Here is a 12,407-nt window from a genome sequence, read left to right on the forward strand (position 1 = left end):
TACAGCCTTGACATACTCCTTTCTCAATTTGAAACCAGTCTGTTGTTCCATGTCTAGTTCTAACTGTCATTTCTTGACCTGCATACAGATTTCTCAGGAGGCAGGTGAGGTGGTCTGGTATTCCCATCTCTTTAATTTCCCAGTTTGTTGTGATCCACACAGTCAAAGGCTTTGGCATAGTAAATCAGAAGTAGATGTTTTTCTGGAACTCTCTTGTTCTTGCGATGATCCAACAGATGTTGGCAATTTGCTTTCTGGTTCCTCTGCCTTTAATTACTTTACATTATTGTGATTGTTTTTGCCATACACCAACATGAATTGGTCATAGATATACACACGTCCCCTCCCCCCCGTACCTTCCTCTCACTTCCCTCCCCTACCCATCCCTCCAGGTTGTCACACAGCACCGACTTGGGGTTCCCTGCATCACCTCCTCAAATAATTCTTCTCCATTCCCTCTGTTCTCATCTTCTGGAATTCCTATCCAATTGGATATATATTAGTGTCTCTTAGTTAAGCCTACATGTCTCAAACATTCTCTCTCCCTCTGGGGGAGGTCCTCAGTGCTCTCTTTTCTTTTTCTTTTTATTTAATTTCTTTTAAAAACATTTTTTTATGGATAGTTCCTTTACAGTGTTTGTTTTTTTCTGCCGTACAGCAAAGTGGATCTATACCCAACTAAACTTGACACTGATTATTGAGTTTATCAATAGCTATATTTTCAATAATAGAATTTGTAGCTGGTTTTTCTTTATACTCATCTTTCTCTTGCCTCCTATCTGCCTGCTTTTTATTTTACAAATGTCCTGGGTTTTCAAGTTTCTTTCCCCTTTGTATCCCTTTTGAAACACTTCTGCTTGGTGACCCTCTTTTCTAACATCCCTTTGTCTCCTAGTTTGGAATTGAGGTTTTCAAATGGCTCTGGAGCTGGAGTTTGCTGTGTCTCACTGTGCATTTCTCCTCGCTCTCTGGTCACCCCCTCACCCTCTCGCTGTCATGTTGCCTCCGCCCTGACCAGGGGTCCCAGTTCACAACCAAGTCTAATATTGGTGTTTCTGGGTTCTCTCTGGGGCTGACTCTGGTGAGGTGCTGGCATTGCCCAGGTCCTGGTTACCCAGCCAGGTTGCCTTCCTCTGCCTCCCTTGGACCGCAGCTTCAGGGAGGCAACCACCCGCACATTGGTGCTACTTCCCTTCAGCCTCCTTCCACAGGTATGGGGGCCCTCCCTGGTCACACACAGGGAGCCTGGCTTGGTCCCTACCTGATGTAGGGTACTTTTACCCCCCATTCTATCAAAAGAAGAGGGAATGGCCTCTTTCCCCCCTCCTGCTCCCAGCCCCAGAGCTCCGTGCCCCAGCTCATTTACCCCGACTCGCAGATTTGTGTCCTGTGCTTTTTTTTTTTCTCTTACTGAAACATAGTTGATTTACAATGTTGGGTTGGTTTTAAGTGTACCACAAAGTGATTCAGTTATATATAAAGTGTTAGTCACTCAGTCATGTCTGACTGTTTGTGATCCCCTGAACTGTAGCCCACCAGGCTCCTCAGTCCATGGAATTCTCCAGGCAGGAATACTGGAGTGGGTTGCCATTCCCTTCTCCAGGGGATCTTCCCGACCCAGAGTTGGAACTCTGGACTCCTGCACTGTAGGCAGATTCTTTACCACTGGGGCCACCAGGGAAGCCCCACATATTCTTTTTCAGATTCTTATAGATTATTCCATTATTATATGGAATGTAGTTCCCTGTGGCTATACAGTAGGTCCTTGTTGTTTACCTATTTTATACATAGTAGTGCATATATGTGTGTCCTGTGCTGTTCATTGAACAATGGGATGTTAACTGTTCCTGTGAAGTTTGGGGTTTTCCCTTATATCTAGGCTTTCTTTCCTCAGCATTTGAAAACAATATTCTGAAAGGGTTGTCCTACAAAGCCATCTTGACTTAGACATTTCCCTGAAATTGTATGTCAAAAGAAAATTAAAACCAAGGAAGATTCAAATCATGAATGTTTCCTCTGCCATTTACTAGCCCCAAACAACAGTGAGAAAGAAAGGCAAAGCCACATAAGTGATGATAACGCCTTTATCTGACTTCCCAGGCCAAAGTCACACTGGAAAGAACCCTGTGCTGGGACCTCATTTTAGAATCTATGTTAACTCAGTGCTAATTATTGAGCTCCTCATCTCTCCCTGTTAGACTGAGTCCCCCCTCCTGCAGCTGTGAAAACTGTGATTCTCTAACCAAAGGACAGTCCCATGACCAGCGTCCCATGACCCTGAAGCAGTGACCTGAGTGTTCCCTTCTTACCTACCTCCACCCTCAAATGACTGCCCAGCCATCACCTCCAGGGTGGCTATTTCAGAAATTACAGCCTTTAACAAAGTTTGTTTGGGGTCACAGAGGGAATTATTGCTCAAATGCTACCTATGCTTTTCAATTTCCTTCTTCCTTTCCCTCTAAGCCAAATCTGAATTCCTAACTAGTGTTTCAGAAAGCTCCAGTTAGGGGTAGGGGGCGGGGATAAGGAGAAATAAGGGTTCCTATCTCTGTGCCACAGAGGGAGACATCACAGCCAGCAGAGGTTAAGGAACGTGATCACCCAACAAGTGGATAAGGCAGGACTTGAATGCAGACCCATCTGCTTCCACAGCCCTACTTCAGCACCACATACCACTCCCTAGGCAGATGGAGGGTGGTCCTCTGAGCAGTTGCCATAGTTACAAAGGTCTCTATAATATCTCTCCATCCCTATGCATGGCTTTTGGAGCAATTCTTCAGTCAGAGAGCCCAGATGCCCATGGGTACTTACAGCAACTCCAGAGCACCCACCCCAGGTTTAAGGACAACTTTTCTGCAAACATCCCACTAAATCTTGCCAGTTGGAACCTTTATTGAAATCCCAAGGTGCAATTTTTGCCGATCAAGTCAGAATCTCTTTCTCCACTCACCATCAGTTATTACAACTCTAAGGGCAGTGTTATAACCTCAGAGCAAACTCCTCTGCCAAGGAAAACAGCTCTCTCCTTTCTGTTGTTTTCTTGACTTTGTCATTCCTAGTTTAGGGAAAAACTGTGAAGCTAGCAGATTTCATCCCAACCACCCCTGCTCTGCTCTGCACCCTTCCCTCTCTCCAGAGGCCCTGGTCATCCTCACCCTGTCCCTCCTTCCCACCCCCTCCTCACTCAAAGCAGCTCACACCAGAGAGGCAGACACTGGCCTGGCAAGAAAAAGGGAACTTTTTCCCAGGGGATTTCCATACTGAGAAGTGTGTATTCTTTCAGCATACACCTATGTTCACACGTGCACACACACACATACACACACACACACTCGGGTTTATTGTTTTATGATTAGATCATGAACAATGTCCATCACAGAAAATTTGAAAGGTATAAAAAATATGAAGAAGAAAGTCAAAACCCATACTCCAACCACCCAGACAAACCTCCACTAACTCTTTGATGTATTTCCTTCCAGTTCTTTATCTTAATATGTATGTGTATATGCATGCATGGATGTATCATACATGTGTATACATACATACATATACATTCTAGGGTCTGGTTCAAGGTTATCCTGTTTCATTGCTGTGCCTGCCAATTCTTCCCTAATACCACATATAACATTATTATAAGGTTCTTCCCTGATAGTTCAGTTGGTGAAGAATCCACCTGCAATGCAGGAGACCCCAGTTCAGTTTCTGGGTCAGGAAGATCTGCTGGAGAAGGGATAGGCTACCCACTCCAGTGTTCTTGGGCTTCTCTGGTAGCTCAGCTGGTAAAGAATCCACCTGCAGTGCAGGAGACCTGGATTAGAAAGATCTCCTGGAGAAGGGAAAGGCTATCCACTCCAGAATTCTGGCCTGGAAAATTCCTTGGATTATTCCATGGAGTTGCAAAGAGTCAGACATGACTAAGCAACTTTCACTCACTAAATTATTATTATTTTGTAAGAGACTTTAATCCTTGATGGCTTGAATTCTCCATCATCACTTTTATTTCAAACTTTAAAAAATTATTCTCAGGACTTCCCTGGCAGTTCAACGCAAAGGGTGCAAGTTCAATCCTTGGACAGGAAATTAATCCACATGCCATGCAGTGTGGCCAAAAGATGTTTTTTTAAATAGATTTTAAAAATTATTCTCAACCCTTTTTCTTGATAAGTTTTAGATTCATTGTGATAAATAAGCCATAGTTTCTTGGATTGCAAGTTTATTGCACTTATAAATTGGGTAAAATTGGCTTTTTTACAATATTCAGATTTTCTATCCATAAATATTGTATGGCTATCTATTTAGTCAGATCTTTTTTAGTATCATTCAATAAAGTGAAAAGTTTTCCTTCAGATGGGTCCTACATATTCTTTTTGAGGTTTATTTTTTTTTAATATTTTAAGTTTTTTGTTGGAAATTGGAATCTTTTTTCTCTACATGCTCCTAGTTTGAATTTATCCTGCATCTCTTACTCTCTGAATGATTCTAATGCTTTATCAATTGATTCCCTCTTTTTCCTAGGAAGACAACTATACCATCTGCAAATAATGATAATTTTATCTTCTCCTGCATATGTATAATTTTGTTTTATGAATCATTGTATAGCTTAAAGAACCATGTTAAATAATATCAGGAAAATCAATAATCTTTCTTAATTTGCTATGGATTATTTCTATCCCATTAAGGGACTATTTTTCTAATCTGGGTCTTTAGTCTTTTAAATCAGGATATAGAATCTTGTCAGATATATGTTCATTATCCGTTGAGATTATCATATTTTAAAATTTTACCTCTTAATATTAAGAATTGCTTTTAATTTCCTAATATTAAATATCTTTATATATCTAGAATCATAGCACTGCTTTTTCCTGGAGAAATTTTTGAATTGAACTTAATTCATTGATGTTCTGTCTAGAATTTTTTACAGCTGACTTTTGTACAAGTGAGCTTAGCTTAGAGCAGCGTGTCCCAAAATCTGTTCTGTGGAACACTATTCCTATGAATTGTGCTACATGAAAGGGGAAAGACAAGAAGTTCTGTGCTAGAACTAATTTGGAAAATATTACATATGCCTCTTGGAGAGTCACAAGGTATAGTCCCATTCTAGAGATTCTGAGACAAGCTGGAATTAAAAAAAGAGGGAAACTTGGATTTCAACATGTATAACCCAGCATTTCCCAAACTGACTGACCATAAGAGTCCCTATTTGACATAATTCCTATTTTTTAAAAAATATTTATTTATTTTTATTTATTTATTTGGCTGTCCTGGGTCTTAGTTGTGGCATGCAGTATCTTCAGTTGTGGCATGCAAAGTCTTAGTTGCAGCATGTGGGATCTAGTTCCCTGACCAGGAACTGAACCTGGGTCCTCTGCATGGGGAGCATAGAGTCTTAGACACTGGACCACCAGGGAAGTCCCCATAATTCCCATTAACATCTTATAGAGCTCATGTCTGAGGCATGCACTTTGGAACTATCTTTGTCAGTGTTGACACTGGTTTTGCAGGAAAGCCTATTTCATCAAAAGTTCTCATCAAAGGCTTATAATCAATTAAACTCTGTTGCTGCTACCCTACACAATAAGATACTTATTGTTTCTTCCAGTTAAAGCTGATGTCTTTCAGTTTCATGATTCTGAGATATTGTCTCATTCCACTGGGTCCTTTTGGGATCTCAAGGATGCAGAAAGCTGTGAACCTTCAGATAGATCCAATTCAGGGTGTCTTTTATTAGCTTTTCCACCATGCTTGACTGACTCTTCTTCAATCTTCTCATAAGTTCTTAGGGCTTCATGGTCTTGGCCCTCCACCAATGGTGTCTTCCTTCCAAAGCAGCCAGACTCCTCAATTCAAGAGACGTTATGCATCCCTTGCCTGCATCCTAAAGCCATCTGCCCCGACTCACCATCCACTTTGCTCTCTCTTCTCCCAACTCCAAAATCCCACTTTTTCAATAAATCCCCAAGAGTTACTCAAGACTGAGAAACACATAATTTTAGTTGCTAAAAATTTCCCAGAAGCAAAACCCTTCTAGGAATTGTGTGGGATTCATTGATTCACCATATGACCTCTGCCCTTCAGGGGCTCCAATTCTCTTGCCTGGAATGAAAAATATATCATTGCGGTGACCCTTTTGCCCAGAGCCTGGCAGAGGAAGAGCTCAAGAGCCACTGACTAACATCAATGCTGAATACAGAGTGATACATGCCTTATAGAGTTCTGTGTACAGAACTCTATGTGTGGTTAATATTCTGAAGAATTCACAGAACAGTGATATTTGACAAGGTTTGTAAAGGATGAATAGCTCATTTGTCAGAGCAAGGGGGCAGTGAAACAATTTGCATTTGAATCAGGCTTTCCCAAGCTCTTTCCTATACCAACCCCACTCGATATTCACAACACAGTGAGGTTAACTTCATTGTTGCTAAACCCATTTTTCTATTGAGGAAGTTAAGGATCATTTGCAGCAATGAGCTTCCCAACTCAAAAGATTTCAGGAAAACAGAGTTTGAGGCAAACTCTGATACCAAACAGCCGTTCGTTGTTTTGTTTGTTTGTTTCCAACATTTATTTGGCTGTGTCAGCTGTTGACACAGCATGCATGATCTTTGTTGTGATGTGTGGGATCTTTCCTCACATTGCCCGGGCTTCTCTAGTTGTGGCGTGTGGGCTCTGGAGCGTGAGGACTCAGCAGTTGTGGCACTTGGGCTTAGCTGCCTCACAGTATGCAGGATCTTAGTTCCCCAACCAGGGATCAAACCTGAGTCCTCTGCATTGGAGGTTGGATTCTTAACCACCGGACCACCAGGGAAACCCCTTAAAAAGCTATTCATAAGAAATGCTGAGGTCCCAAGAAAACAAGGCAGGTGTGGTCCCTACCTCACAGAGCTCAGAGGCTAGATTCACAGAAACTTTAAGGATGCGAATTCTCCCCATGTGGAGGGATTTTTAAAAAACAAACTGCTTTTTCCCAGAGACCTAAGCTGGGCCCACATTTAGCCGAGAAGTAAATGATGCAGCAGCCTGAGTATGAGGCCTGCAAACACCCTCAGGGTGGTGGTGAGGGCAGGGCCAACCCTGGCTTACATCTGAACCCCCTGGGGAGCCATAAGGAATACTGATGCTAGGTCTGTCCCAGACCACCGAAGTCAGAATCTGGGTTTTGGTGAGAAGAGGCTGTCTTGGGTACATGTCCCACTTCATTCTGATGTGGAGCCAGAGTTGTAAACCAGTGTTCTGCTGGAAAGATTGGGGCAGTATAGGGACACAGCTGTGAAGTTCTAACTGCTTCTTCACTTCTTCTTCCCCTGCTTCCTTCCTGTAGCCCTGCAGCTCTCTTCTCCAGGTCCCCTTCTGAGCGCCCACATCTGCTCCATCCCAGCTGCCTAACACGGGCTGAGGTGTACTCCTGGCTTCATCACCACCAAGGGCTTCACTCTCAGATCTAAAGATACCTTTTGAAGGGGTCTCCTCAGGGAGGACTGAATGGTCAGTGGTGACAAATAAGGCACAGAGACAGTTAGGTGACATGAGAAGTCTATTCAATTTATTCTGTTTAGTCACATCCCAGAGGCAGCTGTCTGCTGCATTGAATTGTAGGATGGGGCCTGGTGTACAACGGTAGGCCAGCTCTCACTGGTGAGACCACCTTCCCTCTCCCCACCCCTGCCCCAGAGATCTCAGGGGAGTTAGGAGAGACTTACATCCTGCTTCTTGCCCATGACCAGAGTAGCCCCAGGTACATGGCCCAACAGAGGGAGCCAACCCTGCTGGGGAGCTCATTCCCCCTCCACATCCTCTCCATCTCTCACCTCCTCTCAGGCATTCTCTCAACAACCCAGAGGAGAAACGGAGGGCCTGCAGTCTCTGCCCAGACAATGGAATTGTGGGCTTTTGTGGAGCTGAGGTTGCCCTGTCCCTAGCTCTCAATACTTTCCTAAGTCGGAGGTGATTCCCTCCAGCTAGCAGCGGCTGGAACACATTCTAGAATTCATCTGGATTCACCAGGGGGCATGAGAGGAGGTGGGCGGGAATATTGTCCTAAGGTCCCAGAGCAGTGAAGTCCAGTTACCCTGATGCCACTGATCAAGCCCATGAGAGTGAGGTGTCATGGCAACAGAAGCCAGCTTTAGCCTGATATTCTATTCGTTATCTGATTTACATATTTTCATAAATGACTTATTGCACCAGATCCCTGTGGCCTTAAGTCAATGGTGTAATAGGAAAGGGACCCATAGCTGGGTCTGTGGATGCAGAGCGTCAGATGGTAGACTCCCATTCATCAGTTGGATGGAGGTCGGTCTCCATGCTGAAGTCTGCCTATTGGTCATCCTTGGCTTGGTTTCTTCAGCTGCAGAACAAAAAGAGCACTGCTGGCTCCAGAGCTTCTCCCTGCGGATGCTGTAAAAGTGAACGAGTTATTGATGTTGGGGACCTGGCAGTCTCTGAGTGAAAAGGCTAATAAATCAAACATTCCATCAGGTCTGCTTCCAATTTCTCTTTTCCATGAATGTTTACTCACCGTCTACAGCATGTAGCGGCATGCCCCTGCTCTAATAATGCCAATCTTCTGTGTGTCATAGGTTAAGAGAATAAACTCCGGGCACAGACTGCTTAGATTTTAATCCTGGCTCTCTGCTTTCCCGCTGAGTGACTCTGGTAAGTTATTTCACTTCTCTGTGCCCCGGTTGCCTCATCTGTTAAGTGAAGGTAATAACAGTGCCTGCCTCACAGGGTTGTTAAAGAGAACAAATGAGTTAATACATGGAAATGGCTTAAAAGTGTGCCAAGCCCCTAAGTGCTCAATAAACTTTCACTATGTAGATGATTAATACATAGCATTTTCACATAATGAGCTCACAGAAGTTTATTTATCTGTTTGGCAGCTAAACTCTAACAGCAGTTTTTCTAACTTGTCTGATGGTTATTTTAAGAAAAAAAAAATGCCCAAGGTACTTATGAAAAATAGAAAAACAGAGGTTCCAGGCCACTGCCCTGAGGATTCCAATTCAGTAGGTCCAGAATGGCCCTGGAGATTCTAATGAAGAGTTTAGGGCATCAGCCACTATAATGGGGCTAAGAAGCAAAACCTGGCCTCTACTGGGCTTTCCCAAATTCACTCTGCCAGTTAATCTGAAATGCCAGGGAGGGGAAGGCTGTTTGACTTCAAAGCTTTGGGAAAGCTCACATTGTCTCCCCCATCCCATTTCAGCAAGAGAGCCTTCCTAGAAGAGGTGGAATAATTTCCAGAACTGGAACAAAGGGAAAGACCTGGGCTCACAGGCAGACAGGAAGATGGTGAGTTGAGGACTGGGGACCCAATAGAGGAAGTGGCCATGGGCGGCCTAGAGGCACCCACATCTGGTATTTCTTTGAGAACTGCACACGTGGCATCTGGCCAGTCTCTTCAGGTGTCTGTCCTTCCCTATTCCCAGAATAAAGTCCAAAGGTCCCCATAAACTACAGGCCCATTTTTACAGAAATTCAGACCCCCTTCTCGAATCAGGTGTTCACTGATTGAACCACATCTCCTGAACATTCACCAGGCATTGGCATGACAAAATTACGTGTCTCTGACCGAGCGCTTCTCTCTGAGTGTGATACAGACCTTTCTCAGTGGAGAAGCTTGATGTTCATGGGAAGGACACGTGAAAAATTCTTAGCAGTGCCAAGGGACAAGTGTGTGCTAGTGGTCTGCCACCACTGTGATGGGAGCTCTGAGAGAGGAAATCTGGGGAGGGGGAGTGTTGCAGTCTTGGGAGGCTTCTCAGAGAAGTTGAGACAGGTTTTGAAGGATAAAGTGCATTCAGACTGCCAGAGTAAGAAGAAGTATTCTAATTTTTTTTTTTTTTTAATTAGTCAGAGGAAAGATACCAAGGTGGCTGGAATGCAGAGGCTGAGTGTGGGGTTGGGAAAGTAGGTTGGTCTGACTCCCAAATATCCCTGGGTTCCATGCAAGGCATCCCTCCCTCCACAGGGAGAGCTGCAAGGACGAGAAAGTCCCGGGATGGTGTCTGTCCCCGCTGAGGCCCTTCACTCCCTTGGAAAATGCAGCCTCTTCTCATTCAGCAGCAGGAAACGGCGCTCCCTGTAGCCAAACCTTCCTCAAGGACTTGCTTTACCCATGATCAAATCCTGGCTCAGTCTCTGCCTGCTGCTACATCAGGCCCTGGTGTTACCTGCTAGCCAAGTCTCTTCCAGTGAAGGGGGCATGGCTTCATGGTCATTTTGTAACTTCCTGAATGTGTCTTTGGAACAAGAGACAATGTCCCAAAGACAATGTGTCTTTGGGACCTATCTGTGCCCTCAGACCTCTATGAAGAAAAGGGTGTAGTTGAAGCTGTTACCCCACAGTGTTCTGGGCAGGTGGTGGTGGGGAGAGGGGGCTCTAGAATGGGCCTTGCTTCCCTCTTCGGATCCCCCTCTTATCTGTCATGATGCTATAAATTCCCACCATCTGAGTCACATTTACAATCCTGTAGAAGTGGTAAGGCTGTGTCCCCTTTGATTGGTCAGCCACAGATGTTTATTGATGTTCTTTCCACGCTTCTCTGGCTTTGCACCTGTCGCCTCTGTTTAGACAACTGCCACGTTTGCCTGATGATCAGGCCTCTTAACTGTGGCCGGTATTTCTGATTACCAGCAGGACACTCGTGGCTGAGAATGGTATAACTCTGTTGTTAAGGACAAGGGTTCTGGAGTCTGACTGTCTGAGTTTGGGACTCAGTTCTGCCTCCTCCATGTCTTTAATGTTTCTTTGCCTCAATTCCTTTATCCGTAAAGTGGAAATAGGAACATACCTACCTCTTTGGGCTGTGGGGAAAAGAAAATGAGCTCATATACATCAATCTCTTCAACAGTGCCTGGAACACAGTAAGCCCACAATAAAAATTAGCCACAAGTATTATCTTCTTTCAGAAGTCCTGCTCTCAGGTCTTCCCAGGTGGCTCAGTGGTAAGGAATCTGCCTGCCAGTGCAGGAAACTTGAGATTGATCCCTGGGTGAGGAAGATCCCCTGGAGAAGGGACTGGCAATTGTTGCCTGGAGAGCCCTATGGACAGAGGAGCCTGGCAGGCTACAGTCCATGGGTTCAGAAAGAGTTAGACACGACTCAGCAAGTAAACGACAGAAGTCCTGCCCTCGCTTCAAATTCATATGTCAAAACCGAGACCCGAGTCCTTAGTTCTCACCTGGCCCCTCAATTTAAAAGCTCTGTAGGCTCTTATTTAACAGGCGAGGAATTGAAGCCCAGGGTGATGAAGTGAGTTGGTCAAGGACACACAGCAAACCAAAAGCAAAGTGGGGCTCAGGACTCCTGCCCACTTCCCATGAGCCTGCTCCCACCAACCTGGCAACCCCACCAGAAGCTTTGGACACCTGCAGAGAGCCCTTGAAGAGCAATCTAGACTCAGTGCCAAAATCACCTGGACCATTTATTGAAAATGCAGATTCCTGGGGTCCCTTATTGGATTCTGATCCAGTAAGTCTAGGCTGGGACCCCAAATTATCATTTTAAAAAGCACACTTGCTCTCCTTCCCCCACCTAGGCAATACTAATTCAGGTGGTTTGCACTTTGAAAAATACCTCTCAAAAGCCAATCTTTGTCATATGCCTCCACTGGAGATGAAATCCCAGGCAGAGCCCAGTAAGGCCCTGTGGCCAGCCCTAGGCTGCGCTCTTGGGAACCACCCGCTCCAGTGCTGTTGCCGGGCATGCCTGTTGTCCCTCACTGGTATTTCAGGAATTTGGTCACATTCTTTCACACTCTCATCTTGAAAAGGAACTGCCAGTCCTTCAGACAAAGATGCACCTGTACCCCTGCAAAATCAGTGGGACATTCAACACCAAGATTATCATTCCACTGGGCATTGTTTACTGCAATGGGAAGGCTGGGAGCCAGGGGGATTGTGGGTAATCTGATTCATGGTGCCTACCTCCTCCATGGGTGACCTCATCGAAAGCTTACTGCATGCAGTACTGCCTCAGAAGCTTCTGTCCCAACTTTCCTACAACACTGACTTCATGGCCCTTCTTACTAGCAGGAGGAAATCAAATACCTGAAGAAAGAACAAATACTCAAAGACCAGTGTTTAGAGATAGTGGGAAGAAGGACAGTTCTTTGTGTCTATTTATTAAGGGGCTCTGACTGTGGACAGCTATCCACTAGGAAAAGGAAAAGTGTTAGTCACTCAGTCATGTCTGACTCTTTGCAACCCTATGGACTACAGCCTACTGGGCTCCTCTGTCCATAGGATTCACCAGGCAAGAATACTGAAGTGAGTTGCCATTCCCTTCTCCAGGTGATCTTCCCACCCCAGGTATTGAACCCAGGTCTCCCACATTGCAGGGAGATTCTTTATCATCTGAGCCACCAGGGAAGCCCTGGAAAAGAGAAAACATTCCCAAACCGAGG

General features: G+C 44.8%; 1 long non-coding RNA gene across 1 annotated transcript in view; it reads right to left on the minus strand.

Annotated features, from left to right (window-relative positions):
• Nucleotides 1-7,607: 7,607 nt before the first annotated feature.
• The window catches only part of LOC133066333 (uncharacterized), a 53,939-nt gene continuing 49,139 nt past the window's right edge, over nt 7,608-12,407 (minus strand). The window contains exon 3 of the long non-coding RNA XR_009695121.1: nt 7,608-8,394. This is a non-coding gene — a long non-coding RNA (uncharacterized LOC133066333). The remainder of the gene's footprint in view (nt 8,395-12,407) is intronic.

This window comes from Dama dama, chromosome 12 (assembly GCF_033118175.1).
Source record: "Dama dama isolate Ldn47 chromosome 12, ASM3311817v1, whole genome shotgun sequence".
Taxonomy (NCBI): domain Eukaryota; kingdom Metazoa; phylum Chordata; class Mammalia; order Artiodactyla; family Cervidae; genus Dama; species Dama dama.